The 14,001-nt window shown below is 44.9% G+C and overlaps 1 protein-coding gene across 1 annotated transcript in view; it reads left to right on the top strand.

Annotated features, from left to right (window-relative positions):
* Nucleotides 1–14,001, top strand: part of nrxn2b (neurexin 2b) — a gene marked incomplete at its 3' end in the record, with an annotated part of 1,346,377 nt that overhangs the window by 618,138 nt on the left and 714,238 nt on the right. The window lies entirely within an intron of this gene.

Below are 14,001 nucleotides of genomic sequence, written 5' to 3' on the forward strand. Positions count from 1 at the left end.
TCTTCAACGTTGTCAGGCCAAGGACCCCTTAACTGAGAGAGAGATGAAGCAGGGACCCCCTCTACATATCGTATGAATGCGTTATGCAGATTTTCATCGACTTGTTTGACATCACTGTCAAATCTATGTTGTCTTTGTTGGATTTGTGTTTCAGACATTTAGCCGCTTAAATCGTCGATACTTAGTAAACCTGACCTTTCACTCTTTACTCGGTCTGCTCTCTTTATACCTCTACACCAAACCAATTTGCTGAACATAGCTGATATACAAGCTCTCAAGGCCTCGCAGTGCGAGGCCTTGAGAGCTTGTAGATCTCCTATTTTTGGCTAACTTTCTCCTCAGATTAGGGATGCGAGGGTTCAAGTTTTTAATTGAAAAGAACCAGTAAGACTCCCTAATCGGGAGATAAGCGACCGTCAGGTCACATACACAAACTTTAGAAGGCAATGGTAGCCAATCAGGAGGGAATATGGGAAATGGGACAGATCCATGTTGATGACATGACTTCAGAGATACCGGGTACCGCTTTGCGTGATTTTAGGGCAAAATCTGTAGGAATGGTGTCCAAAAATGTGTTTTGCAAGAATCTGCCTCATGGTGGCGCTAGAAGAGGGCCATGTGAGAAATGGAGGAGGTTGTGGTTTGGGTGCCGAGGAGTGTGTGTGCAAAGTTTGGCAATTGGCATGGATAGGGGCAACGGTGGCGGAGATATGAGAAGGGCAAAACGGACAGACTGACAGACTGACTGACAGACAGACTGACTGACAGCCGGTGGAGGTTTTGACAGTAACTGCGATCTGACAGTCGCAATTATCCTATCACACAGGATTTGGTGGCCCCCCCTGTAGTAACTCTGAGGTCCCGGACCCCTTGTTGAAGACCACTGATTTAAAGTGTGATTTTTACAGTTCTACGTCCTTTATTTCGTCCCAAGCTGGCAGATCATGTCGCACCTCCTTATGTATTTCCGCCCAGTCACGACTACACAACGTCTAGCCTACCTTCGTTCTTTATAGCCTCGCGTAGCCAGGCTTACTCATCTGCGAAGAGAAAAGCCTGGTCAAGACCATAGGCTGAAACGGCATGAAACGGTGCTACTTCCGCCGGGAGAATTTCACCGGGTGTTATTGTTTTTTCATATTCCCCGCTGGTGAAAAAAACTGTTCTACTTCTCCCGACCCATGCACGGTTGCGCTCGTAAAAAACAATATCCAAACAAAAACATGGATTCTGACAAAGGACACCTATTAAGAGCGAGTTAAGAGCTACAATCTTTATGTAAACGGACTGCAACGCATGACGTAACTTCCATTAACCGCAGCACTTCCGCCACTTCAGGTGTCTGTAGGTTCATGCCGTTTTCATCGGCTATTCTGACCAGTTTATTAGCCAGCGTCTTCCAATTCAGTCATATTGTGTCATCACTTGCTGAGTCATGAGTCAAAAATCTAATACTAGATTAGGATGACTTAAAGTGTGATTTGTACTGTTCGTCATCACACCCCCTCACGTCTTCCCGCCCAGTCACGACTAGACGTTCCCACGTGTGCTGCTGAAAGATGTCAGGTTGTCACATGTTATCCAAACGGTTTCCCACGAAGACGTGCCCCCCCACGCTGCGCCTCACTCTCACACATTATCTTGGAGCAGATGGCTCTTTTATCATGACCATGATTCGGGGGCATTGAAATTTGAACGAGTTCATTTATCACGCGTCGCAATCATGAGTCATCACTTTGCGTCTCCTGCCAAGGAAGTGTCAGAGATGGATTCGAGCAATAAGGCAGCGGGACGGTCTTCAAATATGCAACATTTTAAAGGCCATGGCCTTTTTAATATGTGATAGCTTAGTTTTAAGAAGTGTTTGGGGACGGGATTTGTTTCAACAGCAATTTAATGGTTCAGTGGAGGTCAGCATTTTTTTGTGTGAAATGTTAGATTTAACGAAACACCCCACCTCTGGGCCAACCTTTGGGTGCTGAGCCAACAACAGGGCTGTGTTAGAATAATCTGTAAGGTAGAGCTTTGGTGGGTGCCACAGTATATACAGCACTTTGATCATGATTTAGAACTGATCAATATCACTTCAGTTTAACCACTTAAACCCTCTATACCAGGGGTTTTCAACATGTTCAGGCCAAGGACTCCTTTATACTTAGCTGAGAGAGAGATGAATCGGGGACCCCCACTACATATTTTATAAAACTGTGTTGCAGATTAAAAATGTTTATAGACTTCTTAGACAGCTTATAGACAGCACTGTCATCATGTTCAAGGAGTAGGCTAATGTGTATTTTCAGACATTTAACCACTTGAACTGTCAAATACTTTAGTCTGCTCTTCTTTTCCTTCTACAAACCTCTTTGCCAAAAATAGCCGATCTACAAGCTTACAACGCCTCGCAGCGCGAGGCGTTGTAAGGTTGTAGATCTGCTGTTTTTGGCTAATGTTCCACTCAGAATAGGGACGCTAGGGTTCACATGGTTAATGTAAAAAACATGATCCTATCACTATTTGGCGGCCCTCCTATAGTAACTCTGAGGACCCCCTAGGGGTCCCGAACCCCATGTTGAAGACCCCTGCTCTATACTTAGTGAGACAGACCACCAAAACTCCTTGTTAAAAATAACCAATCTAACAAGCGCGAGCTTGTAGATCTGCTATTTTTGCTGAACATTCTCCCCAGAATAGGGGTGGTTAAATGTCAAGTACAGTGGGTTACAGAAATTTAGGTCGCCAACTCTAAAATGACGGCAGTAGAGACCTCGCGCCACCTAGAGCTACCTCTGTCAAACACGCCTCCAAATTCTTAGCCGTGCCCCCTTGAAATGTGATATTTTATTTCTATGTGTAGTGTGGCTGTTCAGCCACGGGGTGGCGATTCTTCAATTTGAGTCGACTCTTCGAGTCTATTACTTGTTGGTAGTGTAGCAACTCATTTTGCATCAAATACCTTATTTTGGATACATCTTTTTTATAAGGACTCTCAAATCTCCTCTATCTCTACATGCACTGTGAGCTTGTAAATAGTTTATTTTAGTGATGCGCGGATAGGCTTTTGATGTCATCCAAATCCACCCGCGCAAATTAATTATCCGCCCATTATCCAATGCATTAATTATATTATCCAATTTATAGATCCGCATCCATCCTCATCCGCAACTTCCAAACTATTATTATTATTATTATTTTCTGGGTTAGAAACCCTAACCCATTATGAAGTTATTTTCAATCTTTTCAATGGAAACTACTATTCTCTCAAGTTCTCCTTTGACACATACGTATCTTAGGGGGAGAGACTTACTTACTGTATTTACCTACCATAAACATTTTGAAAATAGACGATTCTGCCGACCGCTGGCCTAGCGGTCCAGGTGCATACAGTACCATATATATAGGCTAAATCCTGACATCGCGTTGAGGGTTTGAATCCCAATCCCGACGACCTTTGCCGGGTGTCAGTCCCCGTCTCTCTCTCCTTGTTTCATGTCTGTCTCCACTAAATACTATCAATAATGGCAGAAAAAGACCCCAAAAAAGTATTTAAAACAAATAAATAATAATAAATAAATAAATAGACAATCTACGTGCTCATAATGGCTCACATAGCATGTACTGTAGTGTAGATAGCTATTTTCACAATTTGCATCTCCAGAACAGAGTCAAGCTAAATGTAATGACTCAACGCTACTAATTCCAAGTGCTTGTCAGTTGATGGGGTTGGGGGGGTCTCTAGTTCAGATATGATTGTTCTGGGGGGTCACGGCCTAAAAAGGTTGAGAACAACTATATAAGCTACAACGTAGACAGCCGCTAAGACCAACATTATTTGCATTACATAATATATTCCTATGAATACAGCAAAGACCAGTGATTCATCCATGAACTCTAAGTAGGCCTAATGTTTTTTCCCCCATCGCATCATGCTAAGTTCTCGGCATGAACTTATGTAAAATGAGCCAAACGCCTCTTAAAATGTTACACAGAAATGACCTAATAAAGTAGCTGCTTTGAAGCCTATGTGAACTTCAAAGGAATTTCTAATCAGTGAGTTTTCCGAAACTGAATGTCCTGCGGGAGTCACGTGTGCGTGTGTTTGATTTTGCTCGTCTTAAGTACCAGATCTTTTTCACCAAACAGCATTGGCCACACCTCCAGGCCTTAAGTTAAGTAATAAGACCTCATTTACTGCTATTAAAGTTGTTTTCTGCCACGATGTCCTTACCTCTTAACTTGGGCGCGTGCGCCTCCATCGTGCATGGCGGTTCACGGATCGCGCACGTTCTGCGAGCATGCCGTGATCTGCTTTCGAAAACAACAGTCCTCCGTGATAGTCCATGCGACCATGTCTACACTACAGCTACTAGCGTAAACAAGGAAGTAATGCGTTGGAGTTGCATCCCCAATGCAAGTGTTGTCTCGCCCCCTGTTTCCGGTTCACATACATCCATATCCGGTCCCAAAGGGAAGTACTGTCTCTAGAGTGTTAAAAAATGGCGGATCTGTGATCATACTTTTAACTCATTGACTGCCACCATTAAAAGTGAACTATCAAGCTAGGTTGCCAAGCATTTCTTGATTTTTTACCATGTTTACCATTTTTTTTTTTAATTCTGTCTAATGATGACTATGTCATGCCATGGCCCAGATGAAAGAGGATAACTTCTAGTTTCCACAGAAAAAAAAACTATGTTTTTATCATGTACACTTCTTTAGTTATAGCCATTTGAAAACCCTTGTTTCACCAAAACCAAGCCCTCTCAGAATAACAACTGGAGAAAAAGAAGTTTTTGTGAATGGTCTCTTTTCAAGCAAACAACTCATTTTTTTTTACTCACAGCTCTTTATTTATTACATCAGATGCTTACTTTATGATTTGAAACAAAAACAATATTTTCTTACAGTGTAATGGGCACATTGTCTGTCCGTCCGTCACACGTCACACTTTTGCACGTCACATCGTATCTCCGCAACCGTTGCCCCGATCCATGCCAAATTTCGCACACACACTCCTTGCCTGCCAACCTACAACCTCCACCCATCAATTCTCACATGCCCCTCTTCTAGCGCCACCATGAGGCCGATTCTTGCAAAACACATTTTTGGACACTGCTCCTACAATATTTGCCCTCAAATCACGCAAATCGGTACACAGTATGTCTACACTCATCTCATCAACATGGATATGTCCCATTTAGCGCCACCTTCAGGCCGATTTTTCAAAACACATTTTTGGACACTACTCCTACAGATTTTGCCCTAAAATCACACAAATCGCTACACAGTATGTCTACACTCATGTCATCAAAATGTGTCTGTCTATCGTCGACGTCGAGCACCGCTTGCATGCTCATAGTCAATCTCTGCGTGGTACCGTTCGAAACAAAGCCTCCTGTGCAAAGGCACAAGACACAGAGGGCAGTAGAATGAGGTCTCACTCCTTTTCTTATGTATTTTGCTGCAGATGTAGCAGACCCTTGTAGGGTTTCTCCTTCGTGGTCTGGGCGGTATCTTCTCAGGGACATGGGCTGACCTCCTCACACTCCGAGGATCGGGCCAGAGGGGTTGGGTGGGTCGCGGGGTGCACCAGGCTTCGACAATGGCTTCGGTGAAGCTCAGGAGCTCCTATATACACACACACACACACACACACACACATATATATATATATATATATATATATATACACACACACACACACACACACACACACACACACACACACATATATATATATATATATATATATATATATATATATATACACACATATATATATATATATATATATATATATATATATATATATATATAAAAAAAATATCATTATTTTTATCTTACCTTTGCCTGTTCCTTTGCTTGAAGGTCTCTGTGTCCCAGTGCCTGACAGAGAAGCACTTCCTTGATCAGCTTCTGAAAACGCATACCAAAATAAAATACATTATTTACTCCTCAAATTGAATGAAAAGTTCTGTTTCCATGTGTGTGTGTGTGTGTGTGTGTGTGTGTGTGTGTGTGTGTGTGTGTGTGTGTGTGTGTGTGTGTGTGTGTGTGTGTGTGTGTGTGTGTGTGTGTGTGTGTGTGTGTGTGTGTGTGTGTGTGTGTGAAAAGCATCAATGCTATATGAGATACATAAAGGTTTGCTGTGGGTGTATGTGTACTATGGGTATGCAGGGGTACTGCATGGTGAAAATGGGAATATGTATTTTACTGTTATGGGTAATGACAAAACATCAATACCTTGACTAGAATAACTTGAACAGAAAAATACATTTATATTTGCCATTATGCTGTTTTATTTTGAACATATTGACATGGGAAATGTTTTAGGCATTTAGTAGACCCAGAGCGATTAGTTACTCATCTAAATAAATAAATACATTATACAGAATATACTGTGTGTGTGTGTGTGTGTGTGTGTGTGTGTGTGTGTGTGTGTGTGTGTGTGTGTGTGTGTGTGTGTGTGTGTGTGTGTGTGTGTGTGTGTGTGTGTGTGTGTGTGTGTGTGTGTGCACGCGCGCGCAATGTGTGCTGCATGTGCACAACTTACGCGCATAGAAAGGGTCGTCTTTGCGGTTGCGTGTTGCTCTCCGGGGGTGCCACTCACAATCATCAGAGCCCTAGAATGGAGAGTTGCGTCACTCCCGTTCACTTCATGGGGCCAGGTCTTCTACGCACACATCTATTGGCGTATAGTGATAAACGGCCAACCGGAAGTTTACAAAATGCATTGAAGTCTATGAGGTGTAAAGTGACAATGAACCACGTGACCAGCGCTGTTTCTGACCCCGCGGTGACACCACTCTCTGATTATACTGCTCTGACAATCATCAGTGCTGCCGATGACATCATCTGCATCGGACACGGACCTGTACAGTACACATCATTTGATCGAGTGAATAATTTAGCGAAAGTTAGTTAGTCAGGAAAGTAGGCTACAAAGTGATGCGCTGTGAACTTGCACTGACTGCCATCTGCTGTTTTTGAATGGATCAATGATATGGATAATACATACATCTCACTCTGGGACTGGGAGAGCGTCTCGATGTTATCTCTCGGCGACATGGGCATGGCAGAGCGTTCTTCGCGTGGCCTCACGCAAGCCACCGATTCCGGCGTGAGGAGTGCGGGCAGTGGAGCCATGTCTGCCCGCGGTGTGTGTTGTTGGGACGGCGGCGCCGCCTCATCCGTCTCGTACTCCGTATCCGTCTCCGGACGGGGCAAATTGGCGATTAGAAAGGCATCCATGGTGATCTGACCAGGACCGGGGTTCGATGGAGGCGCTCTAGCCCCTCGCCCGCGTCCAGGGATCGGGCTGGTTCGCGACGGGAACCAGAATCAGAGGCGACCGGCGAACCATGGCTAGCCGTCGGGCGCTTGCTGTGCCGCGGTGAGGGCATGAAACCCGCTCACAAACAGAAAAAGAAAACTACACGAATGAAACTATAGGATTACTGATCTACTGACACTAAACCGCACTGGACTTATCTGTCTCTCTCTGTGTGTGTGTGTTACACCAACGCTCTCCTCATCACACTGAGGTAAGTTTATGTTGAAACTTTTATAACACTTTGAGTGTTGATTTGTCAATGCTTTCATCTGGGAGGTGTTGCTGTGTTGTTGATGTGTTTGTGTTGGCTTGTTTTGGTATAGAGAGGCCTGAGAGGCCGGGCGGTTGCTACGAGGCTCTGATGTAGCCATTGTTTTCTTGCTGGGTCTTACCGTTTTGGTAAACTTTTCTTGTAGAAACTTTGAACTTTTTTGTGTGGGTATGGAGCTGTGTGTGGGTTAGAGTTAGGGTGACCCAGTGCAGCAGGTCACAGCTTTTCAAGTGAAAATGTTTTTGATTCATGCAGAATGGTCTGCTTGAAGATCTGCTAGTTTTGTTTCACCACTGCTGCGGCCGCGCCGCACTGTGTCGGCAGAACTGAAGCCGTGTCCTGATAAATGAGTTCACTTTGGGTCATGGGGACTGGGGAGGTCGATTTCTCCTTTGTTTTCAAACAAGCTGACTTTGATGTGTGATTTTTAACCACCCTTTTATCATAGAAACATGACATTTTGTAACAGGCTAGGGGAAAGTGTACTTTTGCATAAACCTTGAAAACAGCCCCAACTCGTGAAACTCGGGCTACGCAGCCTCAGACAACGGGAATAACTCGGGAAACTCGTGGCGGCGCAGTCAATGAGTTAATTGTTTTATAGAGATTAAAGCAATCACTATAAATTCTCTGCTTCATCGGGCCTGGCGGAGAGCAGAGAGACAGCAGCATTTGTTTTTGGTTCTTCGGGTTGTGGCAGTAAATGTGTTAAGCAAAATAGGTCCCCTCTACAGTATGTCTAAAGACTCGCTGTAGCCTACCTTCTATTGTCACCATAACTTTTCATAGAACCTTTGTTGTTTTTATTATGCACGCTATTGTGAAACATTACGGCGGGGAGCATTTACCTCAGCCAAGTGCTTTTGGGAGATGATGAGAAGATGATGAGAAGTGTTACGACTAACACAAGTGTCACTGTCGCTTTAGGTGTTCCCCATATCTCAATTTCCTTCCTAGGCAAGAAAGTAAACAGTTCAAATTATCTAATGCAGGGGTCTTCAACAGGGGATCCGGGACCCCTAGGGGGTCCTCAGAGTTACTACAGGGGGTCCTCCAAATCTTTGTGTGATAGGAACTTGTTTTTTTCCCCTTTATTCGCTTGAACCCTAGCGTCCATATTCTGAGAACTTAAGCCAAAAATAGCAGATCTGCAAGCTCACATCGTGTTGTGAGCTTGTAGATCAGATATTTTCGGCAAAGTGCTTTGGAGGGGGAAAAGAGCAGACTAAATACAGTGAAAGGACAAGTTTATTAAGTATTGATGGTTTAAGTGGTTAAATATCTGAAAACACACATTAACATGAATCCAAAATACATTGTTGATCGTGCTGTCAAACAATTATATCTACTATAAACTATATCTACAGGTTGTGGGGGTCCCTGCTGCATCTCTCTCTGAACAAAGGGGTCCTTGGCCTGAAAACGTTGAAGACCTCTGATCTAATGCTTTCCACTGATGGTTAAAAAAACAAGAACTGACCGATGTGAGGCCCCGTTGTTGTCAGAGCACCCCTTTTTTATGTACTGCGATGGAGTCGGATTGTCACCAGGGTATAGGATAGGTGACCCTCGTAGTTGCTCTCCCTTCATATTTACTTTCTCTCTCTCTCTCTCTCTCTCTCTCTCTCTCTCTCTCTCTCTCTCTCTCTCTCTCTCTCTCCCCTCCCCTCTCTCTATATCTTCCTCCGTCCTTACCTCGCTTGACTTACGGCACCCGAGGCAATCTGGCCCCGCTTGTCTTGAATGGGCAGAGCAGATTGCCTTGCCCCTGTCTGTGTGCGTGCGTGCACATGCGTGCGCGTACGTGTGTCTGCATGCACTTGTGCACGTGCGTGTGTGTGTGTGTGTGTGTGTGTGTCTACTACGGATTGTCCTCTCCACTGCTCAAAGAGTGTGTCATACAGCAGACCATGCTATCCCTTCTAAGGAGCTGAGTAACTGTATAAACACACACACACACACACACACACACACACACACACACACACACACACACACACACACACACACACACACACACACACACACACACAGTGTGACTGTAATTCCTGCCTTGCCTCAGGGAGGGGATTGTGGGGATCTGGGCATCGGTTGCGACTCCCCTCCGGTCTAAGCATATTGCGGCGATTTTGGCAACGGGGCCACTTTTGGTTCCCGTCCAGAAGCTTCTTCCTCCCACACACACACACACACACACACACACACACACACACACACACACACACACACACACACACACACACACACACACACACACACACACACACACACACACACACACACACACACACACAGAGTCCATCTCCTCCTGTGTCTGGAGGAAAGGAGGGGTGTTGGGAACGGGCCTAGATGCATGGTGCACAGAGCCAGTGTAGCGACAACCTCGCCTCCTGTAGAACTGTAATTGACTGTGCACAATTGGCTCAGTGCATTTAAGCCATAGGGATCGGGAACGTGTCTAACCATTATTATTTTATGCTTTAGCTATTGAAAAATAGCAGACATACAAGCTCACAGCGCGGCACCGAGTGCCGCGCTGCGAGCTTGTAGATCTGCAATTTTTTTTAAATGTTGTAAAAGTCTTTGAATATTTTGACCCGATTCCATGTCTAAATCAGTGTTTCTCAAAACTTTTCATGTCAAGGACCCCTAAAAATGTTTTTTGGCTGCGGACCCCCATTTTTTTTGTGATTTAAAAAATGTACCAAAAAACTTGATTTTTCTTTTTCAAAAATAGCAGATCTGTGAGGTTGTATATTTGCTATTTTTCAATAGCTAAAGTATAACATAACTCCAGGTGTTAATCGGTTAAGTGCACCTGTCGAAATCGCTCCCGTTCCCCCTGCAAGTGTCTGGCAGGATGGGGACTGGGGAGACAGCGGGGGCCATGCCGTCATGTATAGACACCACACACACACACACACACGTGAGCGCTACAACATGATCAGACCCAGAGATACAGGGTCCCCTCAGGCCCCATCGTGGCAGAGGAGAGACAGCTTAGATGCGGTCTCATTACTCAAGCTCTAATGAGGGAGCCGGCAGCAGGCTGGTGCTGTCCAGACCCATAGCCTCTCACAGGACTGACGGCCCTTCCCAGGGGGGCCGCGGCGTGAGCGGGGGGGGCCCACCTCCTCCCCTGCTGCAGTGCGATCTGGGCTGATGTGGTCCAAATCGCTTTACTGCAGGGGTCTTCAACGTTTTCAGGCCAGGGACCCCTTAGTTGATAGAAAGATGAAGCAGGCACCCCCACAACCTTTTCATAGATCCCTTATGGTTTCATTGTTTGACAGCACAATCATCAGTGTATTTTGGATTCATGTCAATTTGTGTTTTCAGATATTTAACCACGTGAGTCCATCATTACCTAATAAACTTGACCTTTTACTCTGTACTTAGTCTGCTCTTTTTCCCCTCTACACCAAAGCTATTTGCCAAAAATAGCCGATCTGCGAGGCGTTGTGAGCTTGTAGATCTGTTTTTTTTTGCTACAGTTCTCAGAATATGGACGCTAGGGTTTAAGTTGTTAATGTAAAAAGGATTGGAAGGACCCCTGTAGTAACTCTGAGGACCCCCTAGGGGTCCCGGACCACCTGTTGAAGACCCCTGCTTTACTGGTAAGCGAACAGGGCAGAGATGTTTGTTTGGGAGGTAGTGATTAGGAATGTGGATGGATAGATGGATGGATGGACAAACATGTAGTGAATGTGATGGTGATGGACAGATGGTAGATTGGCCCAATGATTCATTGATTGTGTGAATTTAAAAAAGCACAAGTATAGCATGGTTGCACTGTCACAAGTCTCGAGGAATACGTTGGGAAATAAATGTGCACTGTTCCTGATGAATTCCTTCTCCATTTGATGAAGCTTGACCAATCCTTTCTGATTGGACGTTATATTGTCCAATAAAAAAAAGTCCATTCAACTCAAAGGACTTTGTTGGGGTTACAGAAAAGGTTACAGAAGATGTCCATTGAACTCAATAGACTTTTGTCATTACAGAAAACGTTACCGTTAGGTGAAATATAAATGGACAAGAACAATAGTCTACAGCAGGGTTCCCCAATCGGCGGCCCGCGGGCCATTTGCGGCCCGTGGGGGGCTACTGTCTGGCCCACACCAACCCCAGTAATAATGGTGGTATAAGAGCAGCAACAACACTTGTATATTGTCGTTGTCGGGTGAAAATCTCGTATCTCCAAATGTGTACGTTCTTTCGTAAATCATAAAAGGCCGTCACACAAAAGTACTGAAAACAGCAGATCTACAAGCACAGCAGACATCGTCGCCACCGTCGCCCCCTGCAATGTTGTGGCCCTCGGCTTGTTACCCTAGACATAATTCGGCCCTTGGGGAAAACTAATTGCGGAACCCTGGTCTACAGCCACTACATTTGTCATCGAAGATGGCACAATAAAGTCAGACTTTTTTCTGTTGTGGCAGGTTTAGCAATAGATGGCATCCAACTGTGTCATTTTGATGCAAGGGGTGTGGACTATAACTCAGGACTTCACTCCCTCCCATCCAGCACAGGGTGTTGATGTGTTGCTTGCTCCAGTGTCACGTGTGTCCACGTGGTGCCTCTCTTTCTCCCCTCTTAGCTGTGCCTTGGTTCGCCCCCCACAGTGTCAGCCTGCTTGTCAAGAGTGGCCGCCGGTTCCGAGTGACTGAAACGGTGCCCAGCCAGCCGCATCTTTCTCTCCCTGACATTGTCTGCGACCCGTGGGAGGCCACGCTTGTGACAACAACGTTGGCCAGCCCCCTTCTGACATCAAGTGTCAGACGTTGCATTCTTGTGTAGACACCCTCCGTTTTGTATAAAAAAAAGATCCGTAACCAAAAACGGATCTGTGAGTTGTGATAACCATGTGGGACAACCAAGGCAATGTGTAATGACAACTAATAACAGATTAATGAAAACATATATATATACTTTGACGGCAATACATAGCTTAAAGGAGTAGTAGTGTTTACTCACACCATGGAGATTTGAGTTCAATAATATAAGAACATTTTTGGATTATAGTAAATGTTCCCCCATTGATCTCTTGAATGGGACTCAAATGCATTCCACCCCATGCCATCTACCCCCAACATTTAAGTAGCGATATGCTTATGGGCTCCACTTTATATGCTATGGGGGCTGCTGGGGAAACTGGACGACTGGGGCAATTCTGCAAATAGATCCCATGTACTGTATGGCCAGTCATTTGGGATCAACATAAGTTGGAAAAAAGTGGAGTAAAATGTTATTTTAGTCTGGACCCTGTCGTACTCAAAGGTGTCTTCCCAAAGTCCCCATGGTGTCCAATCTGCTATTTTAGAGAGAGAGAGAGATGTCACCAGCTTTGCCAAACCATGTTCACGCACTCGGCTTCGAACGTACTATCCATGTGGGGATGTAAAAAAGGCAATTAAAAAAGGAATCGGGGGCACCTTTAAACCTAAAGCCAACCTTGTATCTCCATATTACACTTTTTTATGTTTATAAATGAATGTCCTACTTCATCATACAAGGGTGTTGCACAAAAGTAGTGAAACATCTACAAGCTCATAATGTGTCTCCGTGGTGTTACTGTAGCTTGTAGACCGACTATTTTCCCTATTTTATTTTTAAATAATAAAAATGGAACGGTTTTGGAAAGGTTTCTACCCGACAGCGACAAAATAACTAATCCAAACCCTGACCCCAACCTGATTTTTACACTAATTGTAACCTTAGCTCTAAAAAATATTTCTTGGCAATGAAAATAAATGACCATTTCCCTCAAGGGCCCTCAAGGGGACCAGGCAAAGTTCCCCATAAGTCACCTTCGTATTGCTTTTAATATCCTTGAGAGGATATTTGGTCCCCATGTGGATAGCACACGCACACACACACACGCGCGCACCATACAAAATGTGTGTGGCTTGTGTTGTTTTGCATTCACAAAAGCAGGGAAAGTGACTTAGAGGAACACACACACGCGCACACACACCCACACGCCCACACACACACACACGTACCCGCACCCGCAGACAGCCTTATCGCTATAATTGGCACTGGGGGTCAGGGCTGAGGGGGAATGCAGCAGTGTTCTTGCGGTGTTTTGCTCAGGGTTAGAGTGTGTGTGTGTGTGTGTGTGTGTGTGTGTGTGTGTGTGTGTGTGTGTGTGTGTGTGTGTGTGTGTGTGTGTGTGCGTGTGCGTGTGCGTGTGTGTGTGTGGGGTCGGGGTTGTTTTGCTGTAGTGGCAGGATGTGACACGGTGTCCTCAACTGACTCTCCAGACAATCCCACCCCCACACTGCACACTCACACTCACAAGGAGCGCCTGCCATGAAGAGATGTGACATACCTGTCGTACATGCTCACTATCTATCTCTCTCTGTATGTCTCATATACACCAGTGGTTCTCAAC

This window comes from Nannobrachium achirus (genome assembly GCF_963921795.1).
Source record: "Nannobrachium achirus genome assembly, chromosome: 14".
NCBI lineage: Eukaryota > Metazoa > Chordata > Actinopteri > Myctophiformes > Myctophidae > Nannobrachium > Nannobrachium achirus.